The following is a 14,618-nucleotide window of genomic DNA, read 5'->3' as shown; positions in this document are numbered from 1 at the left end:
AGAGACAGGGTCTCACTATGTTGCCCAGGCTGGTCTCAAACTCTGAGCTCAAATGATCCTCCTGCCTCAGCCTCCCCAAGTGCTGGGATTACAGGTGTGAGCCACCGCACTGGCCCTTAAGTAGACTATTTTGAATGCTGCATAGACTCTCCCCTGAAAATAGCCAGTTCGTGGGTTTTAGTTGGGAACCTATGGCTTTAAATGCGTCAGACCAAAAGAAAAAGAAAAACAGCTGCAAACCTGAGGTGTTACAAGGCGGCCGCCAGCAAAGTGATCCAGGAGAAGGGAGGCAGTTCACCGCGCCAGAAGAGAAGGGCAGGGAAAAGGCCAGCTCCATGAGGAAAGGCCCTGGGGCAAAGAGCATCCAAAGTCGTCACTCTGGGGCAGAAGACAGAGCGGGATCCCATCAGCGACGGCTGTTTCCAGACCCTCTTCCTAGGCAGCCAGAGCAGCACCTCTGGTCAGGTGCAGGGCCCAGGCGGAAAGTCAGGAGCCAAGGGAGCGATGGGGGCGGGTGGGGCAGCGAGGGAAGAGGACACCGAGGGGGAGGGGCGGTGGGGGGAGGGGTAACGAAGGGGGAAGAGGACAAGGGGGCCTGGAGGGGGACACCAAAGGAGGGCCCACGGAGGTGGAGGAAACACTGAGGGGTGAAGCACACGGAGGGGGGACACGGAGGAGGGGTGCCTGGAGGAGAAGGAGGAGGGGACACGCTGGTGGCGTAGTGCGCGGAGGGGGAGGTACACGGAGGAGTCGCGGAGCGGAAGGGATGTGGGGGGTCGTCACCAAGAGCGCGACCTGGGTCACCCACAGGAAGAGAGCCACTGAGGGCACCTCCGGACCCCTCCCTCCCGGCGGCCCCGCGCCCTCAGGCCGAGTCCCACCTCCCCGCAGCGCTTCCGGGACCCATGCGGAGCCACTCCGCCACCGCCCCACCGGACCCTGCTTCCCCGGGTCTCCCACCTCCCACCTCCCCGCTGCGCTTCCGGGAGCCATGCGAGCCACTCCGCCACCGCCCCACCGGACCCTGCTTCCCTGGTCTGCGCGGAGACGCCGGCAAGGCCCCGAGCCCGCGCATGCGCAGCCGACGCCACGTGCCGGGCCTTGACGCCGCGGCCGCCGCCGGGAAGGGGGCGGGCTGGGCGGGCGCTGGAGAGGCCCACGCGGTGGCCACGCGAGGCAGAGCGGGGTCCCATCTGGTGGCGGGGCTCAGTTGGGCCCCTGGGCTCGCGCGCTCCGCGGGCCGCGGTGCTGACGGTCACCCAGGAGGTGGGTGGGAGGGCGTTCCTGGGCCGCCCGTGCTGTTGGCTTCCGCGAGGTGGTGGAACCTCGCCAGTCCCTGCAGCGCTTTTGCGATTCTGAAGATAAAGAGGATCGTATTTTGAGAAAAGCCCACGGAGCAAGGAGCTCAAGGAGCAAGGCCTGAGGTGCAAGCTGTCACTGGGTCGCATCTGCTTAGCAGCCTGCACATTGCTAGCGAGAGTCTCCACTCAGCCTGAACATAGTGCTTGGGAGGAGGAGGGCCGCCAGGCCACACCCGTGGGGTGCAGGACGCGCCACGTCAGGGGGTGTGGGCGTGACGTGAGATCCCAGAGGCTGAGTCTGGAAAACTGAGCATATGTGGCCACAGTAGCGGAATGGACAAAGACCACTAGGCCGAGAGGGAGCTGTGTGGACAAGGGCACGGCGAGTGGCCACGGGTGGCCAGCGTGGAGTACGGCTCCCTCCAAAGCAGGCGCTTCCTGCAGGTATTTTATCTGGGAAGTGGACTCAGGAAGCACGGGTAAGGGAGTAGGGAAGTACACATGTTGGGGAGCAGGTGAGAGCCGGGGCCCCTGGACTAGTCCTCCTGGAGGCCTCTGGGAGAGCACAGGACACAGTTCCGAGTGGGTTTGCTCTGGTTTCCAGGGGCCATCCTCGCCGCCCCCACCTCTGCCAATTGCACTTCCAGCCGTCCCCGGGCACAGGCCAGCAATCCTAGGCACTGAGAAAAGCCCTCAGGCAGGAAGTTGCAGGTGCGGGCATGATCCCCTGTACATTGCAGAGAGATGATGGCACCAGTGGGCACACTGCTCGCAGGGCAGGAGGAAACAGGGCTTGGTCAGGCCAGAGACAGTAGGAGCCTAAACCACAGGCCTGCAGAGGTTGAGGGGAAGTGTCTGATAATTAGTAGGGTGTGGAAATGAGAATGAGCAAATTGAGTATGGTGCCCAGGGCTTCCAGTTTGGGTGGACGGGTCTTCTGGCCCTAAAGCCCTGTCACGGGAAGGCGAACTGCCTGGAAAACGTACACCTGGGGAAGACAGAGGAGGTTATTACAAACACTCCTTCACTTTACAACTTGGCTGTTTTATGATAAGTTTTAGTGCATTTGTTTGAGGTTATTAAAGATGCCATTTTACTGCCTTCTTAACAAATGGACGTAGGCAGATAACTGTTTTCCTGTTGTGGTGAGTAATGGCCCGGCGAGGCAGCCTTCTGTGGAGCAGGCACTGCAGAACCTTTGCATGCAGATGGCATCTCCTCTACAATGGCGCCAGGGTTGCTAGAGCCACACAGACGCTGAACTCATTTCACTCAGGAACGCCACAGAAACGATAGCCAAAAAAGGATACCATGAAGGCGACATAGATCACATGCTTTTTAAAAAGCCCATCGTCAGCATAAGTGACAACACCATTACCACTCAGTCACCGAGATTAAAAATTAGTCACATGTGGAAAATAGAAACGGGTTTTCAGGGAGAAGAAGGCTTTGTTTCCACTGAATAATGCCCCCTCTTTTGCTTGGTAAATAGATGATCCTTATTTCCTGATGATCTACATTTTCGAGGGTAGCTCTGCCTAGGTGGTCTCAGATTTGGGGTTAAAGCCTTGGCATCAGTTGACTGTCTGGGTAAGGCTCAAAAACTATAAATTGTATCCGAAAATGTCTGACAAGGTCAGAGATTCCATCCAGACTGAATCTAGATTAGGTCACAAATGATTAACAGTCCTTGTAATTAAGAACTTTTATCTTGGCCAGGTGTGATGGCTCTTGCCTGTAACCCCAGCACTTTGGGAGGCGGAGGCAGGCGGATCACTAGAGGCCAGGAGTTTGAGACCAGCCTGGGCAACATGGTGAAACCCTGTCTCTACTAAAAATACAAAAATTAGCCAGGTGTGGTTGCAGGTGCCTGTGATCCCAGCTACTCGGGAGGCTGCAGCAGGAGAATCTCTTGAGCCCAGGACGCGGAGGTTGCTGTGAGCCAAGCTCACAACACTGCACTCCAGTCTGGCCAACAGAACAAGACTCCGTCTCCCTCTCTTTTTTTTTTTTTTTTCCTGAGTCCCGTTCTGTCGCCAGGCTGGAGGGCAGTGGCGCGATCTCGACTTACTGCAATCTCTGCCTTCTGGGTTCAAGCTATTCCCCTGCCTCAGTCTCCCAAGTAGCTGAGACTACAGGTACACGCCACCACACCCAGCTAATTTTTTGTATTTTAGTAGAGACTCAGTTTCACCATGCTGGCCAGGATGGTCTCGATCTCCTGACCTCGTGATCTGCCGCCTCAGCCTCCCAAAGTGCTGGGATTACAGGCGTGAGCCACCATGCCCAGCTGCAAGACTGTGTCTCAAAATAAAATAAAATATTTTTTAAAAAAGAACTTTCTTCTTGTGTGCATCACAATACTTCAGCGAGACACAGTCCTCATCCGAGCCACCATGGGGTTGGCCGTTGCCCCTCTCCTTCCCTTTAAGCCCTGGTCCAGCCCAGCCTTCGGTCTTCTGAGCCTCTATGTACCTCGGCTGGGCCCCGGCCCCTGTCCTCAGCCCGTCCTGTCCGCTTCCCCTCCCTGGCCACTCTGGGTAGAGGCTTTGCTTTCTGTGTCACTGACACCTGGGGACAATTCACAGAGGTACCCCACACCCACACTCCCAACACGGTGTCTGTCCCACCTGTGCCCGCCACCCACCAAACCTCTGCTCCCCTCCATCTTCTCCCCTGTTACTGTGGTTGAACTCTTCACACCCCCTGTTAAAGGCCAGCCACCTGTCAGCCCTCCCCTGACCCTGCAAACAGTACTGCACCTGTCCTCAGAATTCAGGTGTGCCCACTCCCTATGTCTGTCTTTGCTCCTCTGGCTCACTTTGATCCCCATTAAAGCACTCTCATTCTCTGGCTGGGCACAGTGGCTCACGCCTGTAATCTCAACACTTCGACGAGGCAGGTGGATCACTTGAGCCCAGGAATTCGAGACCAACCTGGGCAACATGGAGAGGCCCTGTCTCTACAAAAAATACAAAAATAAGCCAGGCATGGTAGCACACACTTGTAATCCCAGCTGCTTGGGAGGCTGAGGAAGGAGGATTGTTTGAGCCCAGGAGTTCAAGACTGCAGAGAGCTGTGATCACACCACTGTACTCCAGCCTGGGCAACAGAGTGACACAGCCTGTCTCAAAAAGAAAAGGTCTCACTCTCAAAGCTCCCTGAGACCACTTCCAACAGGGTCTCCACCAGCCTCCTCCACTCTTGGCAGCCTGGTCTTGCTGTCGATGGCGCAGGATGGCGCATGTGTTGGTCACGGCTTCCCTTGGAACTGGCTCCTCCCTGGGCTGCTGGGGGCCACCTGGCCCTGTTTCTGCTGCCCTCCTCCTTGGGCCCACTATCGTGAACCATCCTGGCACTCTGTCCCCAGCAACTGTATAGCAAAGATGTCTACAATGTGGACCTTGGCCTCCAGCCTGGCCCCTGAGCTTGAGACTTGGCAGCCTTCAGGTCGTCTCCCCTGAGCTGTGTGACAGAAGCTCCAGCCCAGCATCCCAAACCCAAGGCTCCGCCTGCTGAAACCTCCTCCTCCCAAACCGTCCCCATCTGTTGGTCACACCAGCCATCTCTGAGCTGCCAAGGCCAAAATCGTGTCTGAGTCCTCCACACCTCTTCCTCTCACTGCGATGTGGAACCCACCAGCAACCCTCACATACGTTCCAGTTTCACTGCTCTATGGCAGTGGGCTCTGCACCAGGCTGGACCACAGAAGGCCATGGGTGGCTTCCGTTGTATAAAACATGCCACAAGTGCATCCAGCTGCCGGGATCAGTGCCGGTAAGTGCCCACTGCAGAGACCCAGCGCACTGTGCCCGGGCCACCCTCACCAAGGCGCTGTCCTAAGGATGAAACTGGCAACCAGAATCAAGCCCACACCAGGCCACTCTGCCACATTCAGAGGACAATCATGTGTTCCCCTTCCCCATATCTTTTTCCTTTTATTTGCCAGAAAAGTGCAGTTCCCCAGAAGCCAGCAGGCCAACCACAGGCATCTCCCTCCCTCCCCAAGCGCACACCGCCCCTCAGCACCCGGGAGGGACGTGAACACACACAGCCCGGGAAGGTCCCAGAGCAGGCTGGGTGCTCCTTAATTATGGAGGCCCCACCACCCAGGGCCTGGCAGGGCACCCAGAAGATGAGGACTTTAAGGAGCTCTCTCTGTCCCCACGTGGCTCCTCCTACCATGCTCCCGGCAAGCTAGTGTTCTCAGCGGCTCTTTTTTTTTTTAACAACTCTTATTTTCAAATAAGAATAAATATGTCCGTTCTCTGGGGCTTTAGGCAGCCCCGAGCTGACCCTGTGACTGGGGAAGGATTGATGGCCCCGTCTCACTGGGAAGCCAGGTGCATCTTTTACTAAAGGTGGTTTCTGAATGATGAATGGCTTTCTCACAAACACAAAATTGTTGATTGTAGTTACAAACAATTCATTTTCACGTCCTGTTGATTCTGCCCCAGCCGTCCCTCATGACGCCTCCACGGATGATGCATCGGTGGCTATTACCACCATTGATGAAGGCTTCCTGGTCGCCCCGTGGTACCTGTTACTCCATTCATCACAGACGAGCAGCGGGAGAGCGTGTTCTCTTCGGGCCTTGCAGTTATTTATCCTTGAATTTGTGTGGGTTTGTGCACCTTCTAAATACAAGTGCAAACCCAAACTCCAAGATCTTAATAGGCTGCAACAGTGGCCAAAATACACGGCCAGTTAAATTCTTTGGGTTTAGCCAATCCCCCAAAGCCTACCTCTTCTGCTCCACATTCTAAAAAAATACTGATGTGCATAAACAGTGTCAGCAATCTCAGCTAATTAAGGCTTCCAACCAGAAGGAAAGTTGAAGTAAGTACCAGCAATCTGCATCAAATCATCAACTTTTAGGACTGACCTAGAAGACCCCAAGCCTGAATGCCCCAGCACCCACTGGGCAAGGGGGCAGCCAGTCCCCAACATGGCCTAATCCAGGCCAAGCAGGAAATTTCTGGAATCAGCTGCTTTTTCCAGATTTCTCTCTCTCGACTCCCTCCTCCTGGCTGCCTTTCTGGTTCAGTGGTGGCATTCCCCTGAGCTTGACCGGGCTCTGCAGATGGGCTGGCATACATGGAAGAAGCTTGTGCTGTGAGGAGTCCTGGCTTCCAGCTCACAGCCATTGTGCCTTGGGTGAGTCGGTCAGTCTCTCCAGACCTTGGGGTCTTCACCCAGGACAAGTGGAGGCTCAGAAAGGAACCCAGGTTCCTGCCCATCTGGAAAATCTGCATGTTCCTGGTTGCAGCAAGAGCCTGCCAGGCTCACACTTGCAAAGTACTGGTCCATATAAAAGCATAAAGCAGGCCGGGCACAGCAGCTCACACCTGTAATCCTAGCGCTTTGGGAGGCCAAGGTGGGCCGATTGCTTGAGCCCAGAGTTTGAGTCCAGCCTGGGCAACATAGCAAGACCCCATCTCTACAAAAAATACAAAAACTAGCTGGATGTGGTGGCGCATGCAAGCGGTCCCTGCTACTTGGGAGACTGAGATGGGAGGATTGCCTAAGCCTGGGAGGCTGAGGCTGCAGTGAAGTGAGCCATGATCACACCACTACACTCCAGCCTGGGTGACAGAGGGCGACCCTGTCTCAAAAAAAAAAAAAAAAAAAAAAGGGCCGGTCACAGTGGCTTACACCTATAATCCCAACACTTTGGGAGGCTAAGGCAGGCAGATCACTGGAGCTCAGAAGTTCAAGACCAGCCTGGACAACAGGGTGAAACCCTGTCTCAATTTTTCTTTTTTATAAATTAAAAAAGAAAAAACAAGCATAAAGCAGCCCCGTCAGCAATTATCATCTCATTTGCAAAAGGTCCCTGTGCTGACTGCCGTGCCCCTCCCGCCACTGTCCGTTTCCCTGCCTATTACACCAAGATTCTTCTCTACTTTCTCACCCTCCCACCCTCTCCTTTTTCCCCCTAAATTTTTTTTTTTTTTTTTTTTTTTTTTGAGACGGAGTCTCGCTCTGTCGCCGGGGCTGGAGCACAGTGGCCGGATCTCAGCTCACTGCAAGCTCCGCCTCCCGGGTTTACGCCATTCTCCTGCCTCAGCCTCCTGTGTAGCTGGGACTACAGGCGCCTGCCACCTCGCCCGGCTAGTTTTTTATATTTTTTTAGTAGAGACGGGGTTTCACCGTGTTCGCCAGGATGGTCTCAATCTCCTGACCTCGTGATCCGCCCGTCTCGGCCTCCCAAAGTGCTGGGATTACAGGCTTGAGCCACCGCGCCCGGCCTCCCCCTAAATTTTTTAACTTCAGAAGTGCACAATACACATGTAACAAACCCACACATGTACCTCCAAATCTAAAATAATTTTTAAAAACAAAAAGGAAACTCTAAATTTTTTTAAGTGCAGTGATACATTCTTGCTGTGGCAAGTCCAGTAATACAGAAGCATGCAAAGAAAAAGGCAGCACCACCCCCCTCCAACACACACACACACACACACACACACACACACAAAGTGAACTGAGGAAGCCAGAAATGGTGGAACAGCGGGATGGAACTGACGCGCTCAGTCTGGGCTCCTGCAAACACACACAGATGTGAGTTTGCTTCTGTGTCTTTCCTTTTTTAGAAAATACCAACATGGAATTTTGTCCACACATATTTTTCTGCAGTTTGTTTTATTCAATATAGCGGGGTTTTTTTGTTTTCTTTTGTTTTGTTTGTTTGTTTGTTTGTTGTGGAGACAAAGTCTGGCTCTGTCACCCAGGCTGGAGTGCAGTGGCACAATCTCAGCTCACCGCAACCTCCACCTCCCAGGCCCAAGAAATTCTTCCACCTCAGCCTCCTGAGTAGCTGGGACTACAGGCGCCAGCCACCACGCCCAGCTAATTTTTGTATGTTTTTGTAAAGACAGGGTTTTACCATGTTGCCTGGTCTAGTCTCAAACTCCTGAGCTCAAGTGATCCACCTGCCTCGGTCTTCCAAAGTGCCAGGATTACCGGCATGAGCCACTGCACCCAGCCAGCACGTATGTCTTTTATATATAATAACTGCGTATATCCACAGCATGGAAATGCCAGTATATATTTGTCCCTGCCTCTGTTAAAGAGCATTAGGGTTATATTCAGGTTTTTATTTTGTTTGCTGTGAATTCTGACACTTTTACGTTAGAAGGCTTAATTTCAAAAAGTGGGGCCACTGAAGCAAAGAGCATACATATTTTAAATTTTAATAGCTTCTTCCTGATTTCCTAAAAGGCTTGATCTCTTCACACCATCCGAGCAGGTCTTGGGAATGCCTGCTTTTGTTCATCCTTATCAGCACTGCATGTTATCAATCTTTCAAATTTTTGACAATCTAATGACTTAAAACGGGTATCTCATGGTTACTTGGTTTGCCTTTCTCTGAATACCGATGCAAGAGAATGTGGGTCCATGGGCACCGGCAACTTGCATCTTCCTTTTTTTTCTTAGAGATGGGATCTTGCTTTGTCACCCAGGCTGGAGTGCAGTGGCACAATCATAGTTCTCTGCTGCCTCAAACTCCTGGACTCAAGGGATCCTCTCACCTCAGCCTCTTGAGTAGCTGGAATTTATTGGTGTACGCCATTACATCCAACTAAGTTCTTTTATCTTTTTAGAGATGGGGGATCTTGCTATGTTGTCCAGGCTGGTCTCAAGTGATCCTCCCACCTTGGCCTTGATCAACAAGAATGAGCTTAAAATGTACATTTCTTATGTAATGTCTTTTTAGACAGCCTGTAGCTTTGTCACATTTGTGAAAGAAAATGTCTCAATTTCTATTTCTGTTTTTTTGTTTGTTTGTTTGTTTCGTTTGAGATGGAGTCTCACTCGTTGTCCAGGCTGGAGTGCAGTGGTGCGATCTCAGTTCACTGCAAGCTCTGCCTCCCGGGTTCACACCATTCTCCTGCCTCAGCCTCCCGAGCAGCTGGGACTACAGGCACTTACCACCACGTCCAGCTAATTTTTTATATTTTTATAGAGACAAGGTTTCACCATGTTAGCCACGATGGTCTCGATCTCCTGACCTCGTGATCCACCCGTCTCAGCCTCCCAAAGTGCTGGGATTACAGGCGTCAGCCACCGTGCCCGGCCTTTTGGTTTTTTTGTTTTGTTTTGTTTTGTTTTGTTTTAAAGCAAGTGATCTTTACATAGGGTCTTAGTCTGCTTGGGCTGCCATAATAAAATACCACAGACTGAGTGGCTTAAACAACAGAAATAAATTTTCTCAGAGTTCTGGAGGCTAAGAAGTTCAAGATCAAGGTGCCAGACAATGCAGTTCCTGGTGAGGGCCCCCACTGGCTTGCAGACATGTCCTCCTGTGGTGGTCGGGGAGAAAGTGATCTGTCACTTTGCTGTGGTCACCATCATCTTCTTCTTCCTCCTCCTTCCTCTTCTGCTCCCTCCCTTCTTCTTCACCCTCCCTCTTTCTTCCTCTACGGCATCAACACATGAATTTAGGGCAGAAGAAAGGAAGGTTGGATGACTCTGTGTCAAGTCATCCAACCTTTAGGGTTGAACCAAAAGACCCCAAACCCAAACTCTTCCTTCTTCTTCTTTCTTCTTTGCTCCTTCTCCTGCTCCTTCTCCTTCCTCTTTGACAGAGGCTTGCTTTGTTGCCCAGGCTGGAGTGCAATGGTGCAATCACAGCTCACTGCAGCCTCAAACTCCTGGGCTGAAGTGATCCTCCTGCCTCAGCCTCCCGAGCAGCTAGGACTAAGGCATGCACCACCACACCTGGCTAATTTTAAAAATATTTTTGTAGAGATGGAGTCTCACTGTGTTGCCCAGGCTGGTCTTGAACTCCTGGCCTCAAGCAGTCTTCCTGCCTCAGCCTCCTAAAGCACTGGGATGACAGGCGTGAGTGCTGCACCTGCCAGTTGTTTCTTCCCATGAGGGCACTAACCTTCCTGTAGCTGAGCTCCACCTTCATGGCCACATAGAGGGCCCTAATGCCTCCCAAAGGCCCCATCTCTGGGTAGCATCACATTGAGTTTGAGGACTTCAACATACGAATTTAGGGGACACAGACGTTCAGTCTAGAACATGCAGTTAGCTTAAAACCAGCTACCTTACTGAATTTTTTTTTGTTTGTTTTTGAGATGGAGTCTCACTCTGTGGCCCACGCTAGAGTACAGTGGCGAGATCTCAGCTCACTGCAACCTCCGCCACCTGAGTTCAAGTGATTCTCCTGCCTCAGCCTCCCGAGTAGCTGGGATTACAGGTGCGTGCCACCACACTCGGCTAATTTTTGTATTTTTAGTAGAGACAGGGTCTCACCATGTTGGCCAGGCTGGTCTTGAATGCCTGACCTCAGGTGATCCACCCGCCTCGGCCTCCCAAAGTGCTGGGATTACAGGCGTGAGTCACCGCACCCGGCCAGCCAAGTTTTTTAATTAGTTCTAATAGTTTTTTGGTTGAATTTCTTGGGATTTCAGATTACACAATCATGTCACCTGAATATAAAAATAACGTTGCCTCCTTTCTTCCAATCCTTGGTTTTCTGTGTTATTTCTTTAATCAGGAGCTACAAAACCCTTCTGAAGAATAGAGGTGGTAGCAGGCATCCATATCTCACTCTAGATCTCAATGACAATGATTTTAAGATTTTACCATGTGGTTAGTCTTTATCTGTGTTTGATCCTTTGTCTTTATGAGGAGTTTTTTTTTTTTTTTTTTTTTTTTTTTGAGACGGAGTCTCGCTCTGTCGCCCAGGCTGGAGTGCAGTGGCGCGATCTGGGCTCACTGCAAGCTCCGCCTCCCGGGTTCACGCCATTCTCCTGCCTCAGCCTCCCAAGTAGCTGGGACTACAGGCGCCCACAACCGCGCCCGGCTAATTTTTTGTATTTTTAGTAGAGACGGGGTTTCACCGTGGTCTCGATCTCCTGACCTTGTGATCCGCCCGCCTCGGCCTCCCAAAGTGCTGGGATTACAGGCGTGAGCCACCGCGCCCGGCCTATGAGGAGTTTTTAAAATTAGGAAGTGTTGGCCGGGCGCGGTGACTCAAGCCTGTAATCCCAGCACTTTGGGAGGCCGAGACGGGCGGATCACGAGGTCAGGAGATCGAGACCATCCTGGCTAACACAGTGAAACCCCGTCTCTACTAAAAAATACAAAAAACTAGCCGGGCGAGGTGGCAGGCGCCTGTAGTCCCAGCTACTCGGGAGGCTGAGGCAGGAGAATGGCGTAGACCTGGGAGGCGGAGCTTGCAGTGAGCTGAGATCCGGCCACTGCACTCCAGCCTGGGCGACAGAGCGAGACTCCGTCTCCAAAAAAAAAAAAAAAAAAATTAGGAAGTGTTGAATTTATCAAATGTTTTGGGCCCACGTGAATATCGGTGCACGAGTTTTCTTTTTTTAATAGACGGATGAGATCTCCTTGTTGAACAATTTCCTGATGTGGAAACTGTTTGGTCAGGCTGGGTCTATGCTTTAACACACTGCTGGATTTTATTTGCTAATATTTTATCAAAATTTTAATGTATATTGTGTCCGGGTGATTTTGGCTTCAAATATCAGAAAACCCGACTCAAAGTGACTTAAGTGGGAAGGAGATCTGTTATCGCAGCAAGCGAGGAGGAAGAGGAGCAAGTCCGGGGTGGTGGTGGGGGGGCCGGCGTGGGGGGTGCTGCCCGGTGCTTTCCTCTCTGCCGCCTTCGGGGTGTCTGCGGCTTCCCCCACTGTCACAAGATGCCTGCATGGTTCTTGGTGTCACACTCAGCCCCAGGAGTGCCCAGGAAGGAAGACATGGCCTCCCTCTGTGGACCCTCCGAGGGCAGAGGAACTTCTCCCTGAAGCCCCTCGAAGACCCCTGCCTGCCCCACCTGCCACCTGTGTCACCAGCCCATGGGTGTAGATTGGTCACTGCCAGGGGAGCAGGACTAACACGTCCGCAGGAGCTGCCTGTGTCCTGCTCGCCTTGGAGCAGACCGGTGATGGTGCAGGTGCGCCCGCCATTGAGGGACATTTCTGCAAACTCAGGCTCCGACACGTGAGGGCGCCCACGTGGCTCTAACACCCTCTGGCCAGGCATCCCGGTCTATACCTTCTGGGGCCAGGATTAGCCAGCCTCCCCTGGAGCATGTGGCTTCACTGAGGAGACGATCACATGAGCCAAAGGGGACTCTGTAAGGACAGAGAGGTGAGGTGGATGGGCTGGGCCACCAACGTGGTCTGCAACATCTGTTCATGGAGAAAATCGGGCCGGGTTCAGCGGCTCACGCCTGTAATCCCAACACTTTGGGAGGCTGAGGAGGGCGGATCACCTGAGGTCAGGAGTTTGAGACCAGCCTGGCCAACATGGTGAAACCACGTCTCTACTAAAAATACAAAACTTAACCAGGTGTGGTGGCCCATGCCTGTAATCCCAGCTGCTAGAGAGGCAGAGGCACGAGAATCACTTGAACCCGGGAGACAGAGGTTGCAGTGAGCCAAGATTGTGCCACTGCACTCCAGTCTGGGCAATAAGAGCAAAACTCTGTCTCAAAAAAAAAAAAAAAACAACTCTTTTTTTCTTTTGAGACAGGATCTCTCTCGGTCACCCAGGGTGGAGTGCAGTGGCACAATTATAGCTCATTGCAGCCTTGATCTCCTAGCCTCAAGTGATCCTTCTGCCTCAGCCTCCCGAGGAGCTGGGACCGCAAGCACACACCACCACACCCAGCTAATTTTTTTATTATTATTAGAAGAGACAGGATCGCATTGGGATTACAGGCATGAGGCACCGCATCCAGTCATCACATCATTTTCTATACCCTGTCTTTATTAGATTTTGGCACATTCTAGCTTCTAAGATGCATGGGAAACCGGGTGTGGTGGCTCACACCTGTAATCCCATCACTTTGGGAGGCTGAGGTGGGAAGACTCCTTGAGCCTAGGAGTTCAAGACCAGACTGGGCAACATGGCAAAACCTCGTCTCTACTAAAAATACAAGACTTAGCAGGGCGCAGTGACTCATGCCTGTAATCTCAGCACTTTGGGAGGCTGAGAGGGGTAGATCACCTGAGGTCAGAAGTTCGAGACCAGCCTGACCAACATGGTGAAACCATCTCTACTAAAAATACGAAAATTAGCCGGGCATGGTGGCGGGCACCTGTAATCCCAGCTACTCAGGAGGCTGAGGCAGGAGAATTGCTCGAACTTGGGAGGTGGAGGTTGCAGTGAGCCGAGATTGCGCCACTGCAGTCCAGCTTGGGCAACAGAGCAAGACTCCGTGTAAATAAAAAAAATTAGCCAGTGTGCTCCTGTAGTCCCAGCTATTTGGGAGAACTGCTTGAGCCCAGGAGGCAGAGGTTGCAGTGAGCTATGATCGTGCCACTGCACTTCAGCCTGGGCAACGGAGAGAGACTCTGTCTTAAAAAAAAAAAAAAAAAGGCCGGGCGCGGTGGCTCAAGCCTGTAATCCCAGCACTTTGGGAGGCCGAGACGGGCGGATCACGAGGTCAGGAGATCGAGACCATCCTGGCTAACACAATGAAACCCCGTCTCCACTAAAAATACAAAAAAATTAGCCGGGCGTGGTGGCGGCGCCTGTAGTCCCAGCTACTCGGGAGGCTGAGGCAGGAGAATGGCGGGAACCCGGGAGGCGGAGCTTGCAGTGAGCCGAGATCGCGCCACTGCACTCCAGCCTGGGCGACAGAGCGAGACTCCGCCTCAAAAAAAAAAAAAAAAAGGAAAGAGGCCAGGCACGGTGGCTCACGCCTGTACTCCCAGCACTGTGGGAGGCTGAGACGGGCAGATCACAAAGTCAGGAGATCGAGACCATCCTGGCTAACACAGTGAAACCCCGTCTCTACTAAAAATACAAAAAAATTAGGCCGGGTGCAGTGGCTCAAGCCTATAGTCCCAGCACTTTGGGAGGCCGAGATGGGCAGATCACGAGGTCAGGAGATCGAGACCATCCTGGCTAACACGGTGAAACCCCGTCTCTACTAAAAAATACAAAAAAACTAGCAGGGCGAGGTGGCGGGCGCCTGTAGTCCCAGCTACTCGGGAGGCTGAGGCAGGAGAATAGTGTAAACCAGGGAGGCAGAGCTTGCAGTGAGCCGAGATCCGGCCACTGCACTCCAGCCTGGGCAACAGAGCGAGACTCCATCTCAAAATAAATAAATAAATTAATTAATTAATTAATTAAAAAATAAAAAAATAAAAAAATTAGCTGGGCGTGGTGGTGGGCGCCTGTAGTCCCAGCTACTCTGGAGACTGAGGCAGGAAAATGGCGTGAACCCAGGAAGTGGAGCTTGCAGTGAGCCGAGATCGCACCACTGCACTCCAGCCTGGGCAACAGAGCAAGACTCTATCTCAAAAATACAGGAAAATTTCCATCCCTTTA

At 52.5% G+C, this 14,618-nt stretch overlaps 1 protein-coding gene across 10 annotated transcripts in view; it reads right to left on the bottom strand.

Moving 5' to 3' along the window:
• Positions 1-873, bottom strand: part of LOC105488443 (DNA topoisomerase I mitochondrial) — a 65,441-nt gene extending 64,568 nt beyond the window's left edge. For 9 of the 10 annotated variants that reach the window (XM_071067673.1, XM_071067671.1, XM_071067672.1 and 6 more), the window contains exon 1: positions 241-872. The gene's annotated coding sequence lies outside the window, so the exon portion shown is untranslated. Of the gene's footprint in view, positions 1-240 lie in introns of all 10 variants that reach the window. The other variant, XM_071067680.1, reaches the window with a different exon arrangement.
• Positions 874-14,618: the final 13,745 nt, after the last annotated feature.

This window comes from Macaca nemestrina, chromosome 8, assembly GCF_043159975.1.
Source record: "Macaca nemestrina isolate mMacNem1 chromosome 8, mMacNem.hap1, whole genome shotgun sequence".
Taxonomy (NCBI): Eukaryota; Metazoa; Chordata; class Mammalia; order Primates; family Cercopithecidae; genus Macaca; species Macaca nemestrina.
This window is presented reverse-complemented; position numbering and strand designations above follow the sequence as displayed.